Raw genomic sequence first — 6,000 nt, forward strand, 5'->3', positions numbered from 1 at the left:
AGCAGAATATGTGACATGAGGTAAGGAGGAAAATGAAATATGAAAGAGTGCCGCAGGAAAGTAAGAATAAATATAAAAGAGCTTAAAAAACTGAAGGAGGTAGAGTCAAAAGCTGCAACAAAATAAAATAATAAATGAAAATAGCACCTTTAAGGAGGAGGGAAAAGATAAAAGCAGATGGGAAGGAGGCAACAAAGGAAAAAAAATAATAAGAATACAAAGTGAAAAGAGCACAAATAGAGAGACAGAAAGAGCAAAGAAAGCGAAGTGTGAGATGAGACGGGAACGAAGAGGAAAGGAAATATTTGAATGAGCAGATGAAAAAGATTATGTAATTAACTTCTTCAATGATGACGTGTTTACTAACAAATACACCTCCTCGCAGTTGAAAGAGCGTAACGAATGAATGGCGTTAAAAAGGAAGTGGTAAATAAACAGCCACTAGTGATTGCTGGATGTTCTTTGTTCACTTCGGTATGGCAACTCTTTTAATACAATTCGAGAAAAATAACCAAATTCCGTGATGAGTATTCTTGCTCCATTAAAATAGTTGAACGACATATTTCACACAATTCGTTTACATCTTATTGTCCATTGTTTACGAAGCCAAAATGAAACAGAAATTCACAAAAGCTTGGGTCAATACGTTCAGAAAAGCAAGCATTGTTTATTGATGACGTAGTGGACTACGTCATAAATGGTTTCCAAATCAACTGCGCAGAATCTGTTAAACTATCTTTACATACAATAATATGACAGTGTCATATAAGTAATTAAAAATCATAATTTTTAATTACTTATGAGACTTTTAATTGCTATTATCAAACTTATGAAACAGGTTATTTAAGGAGAAAAAGAAATTTAATTTTGATAACTTATTTTTCTTTTCCCGTTATTATTGTTAGCTGTTGATTTAATGTTTTTTTTTTAATCTTTGTATTTCTCTGTGAATGTAAAGATAAAATAAAAATGAACTCATAAATGCCTTTAACTTCTTCAAAAGAATAGGCAGAACTCTTCTGGTCCTAACATTTGAAAAACATTAGGCAGCTAGACTACATCTTTAGATGTCGCTGATAATTGAGTTCAGGGCTACCGACGATTTGAAGACTTAAGGGGGGGAGAGAGACTATGGCAGGCAACTGTTGCCATCTTGTGTTCCTAACCCTAAACTCGTATTACTTTGAGAAACCAAATTCTGAGTTGCACGGTTAAAACTCTAGTGTCATTGACATATATAAACTTTAATGTATTTGCCAAAAAATCAAAGGCCTAATAAGGCCGGGGATATGTTCCTCTCGTCTAGCCACTATAGTGTTATAGAAGTGTCATCACGAAGATACACAGACGCTACAGTCTTACATTCGATGTCATAAAATTAATTCACCCTTAATAGAAAATTAATGTGGAGTAAACAAACAAAAAAAACACCCTTGCCTATGTTAATTATTGACAAACATTCACTCTCATAAAACGTCACTACGCAAATGAGCGAAAAAAACAATAAAATAGGGTCAAGAGCCTGTAAATTGAAGAGCAGCGATGTATCTGTGTAGTGTAGCAGTGGAATGCACTATTTAACTATTTTGGCAGTTCATAGCAGAGTTCTACTTCTTAAATTCGATCTTTGCTTTGTAGTGTAGAAAGAGAAATAAAAGGAAAAATAAAATATAAATCCTAACCCATTTCCATTCTAGTGGTTCAAGATTAGACTTTCGTTTTCTACTATTTATTTAATAATCCTTTTGCATTTTATTCTTATTTTTTAAATCGAATCATTGCAGTTGATTCGTTCATGTTATAAGAGGAAAAATGTTAATTACTAACTGTTTTCTGTATTTAATTAACAATGGTTGATTAACATAATAACAAACACGGAGACGTTATAATTACTGTTGAAACTAAATTACAACTTTTTAATTTGTGTCCAATTATTTGCTATGATTAAGTGCGGGGTACTGAACAAAGCCTGTCTGCTTTTGGACTTTTTTTTTTGACATGCAAAGTGAGGCCCAGTACTTAATATTCTTACATCACATTCTCGACTGGTTTTATTTTACACAATAAAGAATACCACCAGAGGGTAGAAGAAATTATAGAACAATGCCATCAACAATAAAACATCTTAAATGAGTTAAATAATTTAGCGTTGGATTGGATCTATCCTTTGTGACCTCGTTCACTGCCATCCTGTCATAATTTCTGAGGATTATATTAAATAGTTGTCACTCTGACCTCTCACTATCGTGGTAATAGCAGTCGTGATTCGCCAGTAATTTAAAGCTATTAGGGGGGGGGGGGGGAATCAGAAACAAAGAAACAACATCTCTATGTCTCTCGGCGATCAAGTTGAATTTCTCTTTTTTCATAATGTGGTTTACATATCAATTGACTGACAAACTCATGACTCGCTTTTTTTCTTTTTTTTTTGTGGTTAACAATAAAGCATGCTCTTCTCTGTTGTATTATTATATTTTTGTTTGTTTTTGCTAGGAAACTTACCCGCTACTGTTATGATGCAAGTACTACCATGCATGTTCACGATACACACACAAACATAGTGGGTGTTACTTGAGATGAATTTTCAACGGGCGTAGAATAACGATAACTGAGCATTTGCAATGATCGTTAATTCATAAGTAGTATAGAAATAGAAGACACGACACAACATAAATAAAAATAAATACATTTTTGAAAAATTTTCTAATGTTTTTTTTTTTGGGGGGGGGGAGGTGTCATGACCCTTGCCTTCCTCCTCTGGGGGGTGCGCCACTGGTTATATGGTTCAGAAACATGGACTGTTAAAGAGAAAAATAAAAGTAAAAGGCAAGCTGCAGAAATGAGATTTTTAAGAACAATTAAAGGATGAAACAGAATTGGACCATATAAGAAATGAAGACTATAAAATAATGAGGGATTTATTATCCCCTTAACTTAAAGAAATGAAGACATCAGAAGAGGGCTAAATATTTACGACGTGAACGAAAAGATCAAGGAGTATAGAGAGAAATGGAAAGAACAACTGTTTAGGATGGAAAGATATCGGCTACCAAAAGAGGTGGATAGATATAGACCAAAGGGGGGAGAGAGAGAGAGAGAGAGGAGGGGGGGGGAGGGGAAGAGAAGAAGAATAAGAATGAGGTCAGTTGTCAGTAGGAGAGCTTTTTTTTTTTTTTTAGGAAGAGTTTAGTGTCTACCTACAAAGGTAGAAAATTGAGTGGAAATATAAATATAATTATAGATATAGGGAGGATAGAGAAAAGTTAAGTATTAGTCATTATTTTACTTTTAAATCTGGTCGAATAATAAAAAGTTTGTTTTATCTTTGCAGTAAAATTAACAAACTCGAATCAATGCGGTTCCATGTTGTTGTTTTTGCTGCTTCGGTGGTTGTACGATTAAGGCAACGGCGCCACCGTATTATGTCTGTTAATTGTGTATTTTTATTTATTTATTTATTTATTTATTCGCGTTCTGAATGTGATTCGAACTTTTGTAATTTTATACTCACTTCTGAGAATTCTTTTTTCCTTCTGGATAGTTTACTCATATCATAAAAAGGACTAGGCATGCACAGATTTCAGACAGCATACACTGCTAGGAAAGAAGTCAACGGACACCATAGTGTGAGGAACAAGCAGCCATGTCGCCCACCTTAATAAGATGTAGGATCTCCTTTCGCTGCGATGACTACAGCCAATCTTATTACCGCAGTAATATCGCTATCGTACGCTTATGGGGTGCTTTCTACAAAGAGTACGAGAGCGATCAATGGGAATTTTGAACCTTTCTTTCTGTAGGCATGTAATGAGGTTCTGGACTGTTATGGGGGCCGACGTTCCTTGACCTCACCCTACGCTCCAGTTCATCCCACAGATGTTCAATAGGATTTACATCAGGGCTCTGTGAAGGTCAGTCAAGTGTGGTGACGTTCAAGTCCACAAACCACGCAGTTACAGCAGAAGCCTTATGACACGTGCATTGTCTTGCTGAAAGAGGCAATGGTCAGTTCCGTAGAAATGTCACAAAGTAGGAAGCATTGCATTGTCCAGGATGTTCAGATACCTCTCTATGTTTGTGGCACCACAAACGCAGGCCCGTGGCCAAACCAGGAAAAACAGGACCATACCATCACACCGCTACCCCCGAATTGCATAGTTGAGATTACACTCTCTGGTAAAAGACGTTCACTGGACATTCGCCATACCCACACCCGTCCATCTGTTCGGTAGAGGGTACAGCATGATTCGTCGTTCCATAACCCAGCTTTCCAAGCTTCCACGGGCCACTGTACAAGCAGCTCTTTGCATAACTGAAAACGACTCTTCATATTGGTTCGGGTAAGTGTAGCTTCGGCCGTATGGCGATTTTTACATATCCTTCGTAGCGCCCTAAGGGCACGTTCGGTGAGAGTAGTGGTCGTCCACTGCGGGTAGCACTTGCAAATGACTCCCTGTGCTTCCATCTCAGTATGGTATCACTGATTGTTGATCTGGGATGGTCTAATTTGTCAACAATTTGTCGAACAGATAGGCCTGCAACATGGCATCTTATCACAACGCCTCTTTCAAACTCCGTCAATTCCCTTCTTGAAGCCATCTCAGGCGGGCACAGTTGCGCTGACTCGAGAGCTTCATATTCCTCCAATTTAACAAGTCGCCACAAACACGCGACTTGTTAAATTGGAGTTAATTAACTCCAATTGAACAAGTTTTTAGTTTTAATTTTTAATTAATTAAAAATTAAAATTCTTTTTATGAAAGTGCTTTTTTTTTAAAAAACTCACATTGATTCGATTTCCTATAAAATTTTCCGAATAAATGGCAAATTTATTCGGAATAAATAAAATAAATAAAAATTTATAAATAATACAACAAAATCAATCGACTTTTCAAAAGGTCGATGGCTGATAAACTTGTAACTCCACTTACGAATAAAATTAATAAATTCAAAAACTAATCGATATAATTATTGATGAGTAATTAAAAACAATTAATTTTCAGATTTAATTAAATTTTTCATCTTTGTGACGTTTTAAATATTAGTTAAACCAGTCTGTTTTTTAAAGATTAATTTTTACTCAGTTGTAATCCTTGGTTTTCTTAAATAAATCGTAAATGGATGACTTATAGTTTCTTCAGTGCTTAAATAGGTGTATTTACCTGTTCGGGTCCCGTGTCGGTTGGCAGCTAACATCCACTTTCAAACAAAGAAGTTCCATAGATCAGACGGTGTGTTTTTCCTTTCCGATCGGAGCCACTTTAGCCCAGCGGTAGGCCACATTTTAACGACTATTTCCTAGCCTCTTAACGAAGTGGACCCCAGATATGAAAACCACATTAGCAGAGGAAAAACGGATCTTCAAAAACAAATTACACAAAGTTCACCTCTCATTACACTTTGGTAATGGCGGTGTCTATTTTATGTCTTGCCATATCCCTTTCCCTGCCCCCCCTGCCCCTTTTTGAAGTGTTTCCTCCATCTGTAGTTAACGTTATACACAAACCAGCATCCCTTACTGAATATGTCTGGTCCGAATCTCCTCACGATTCCGTGATTTAGTTTTCCATCGGATGTAATTAGCCTCTGCTCGGCCCCATCAATTTTCAGACGACAGCTGTTATATGGCTTTGTTTCTTTGCGTCATTGACATTCCTGGCGGGGTTAGTGGCTGTGACATTAGACGGAGTGCAGCATCACATCCTCCTGGCGCAGGTTGCCCTGCTGCTACCGTTTAACTCCAACATACCTTGTCCCGGTACTCGCTGTGTGTGTGTGTGTGTGTGTGTGTGTGTGTGTGTGTGTTTCGGTTGCTGTTAACAAGCGACAGTTGGCAGTAATTTTCTGCGCTTGCCTTTCCTATTTGTCACGTGCTCGTTTGGTGTGTCACATAAAAACGTGGCTATTGTTTTACTGTCACGCGCTGTTTTCAAACCCTAACTTCTTTCAATAAACGTTTCGGAAGAACATGCGGCTTCCTTTTTTTTTTCTTTACTTTTT

The sequence above is a fragment of the Typopeltis vanoorti genome, chromosome 16 (genome assembly GCF_054136105.1).
Source record: "Typopeltis vanoorti isolate ZY-2024b chromosome 16, IOZ_Tvanoo_1.0, whole genome shotgun sequence".
Classification (NCBI taxonomy): domain Eukaryota; kingdom Metazoa; phylum Arthropoda; class Arachnida; order Uropygi; family Thelyphonidae; genus Typopeltis; species Typopeltis vanoorti.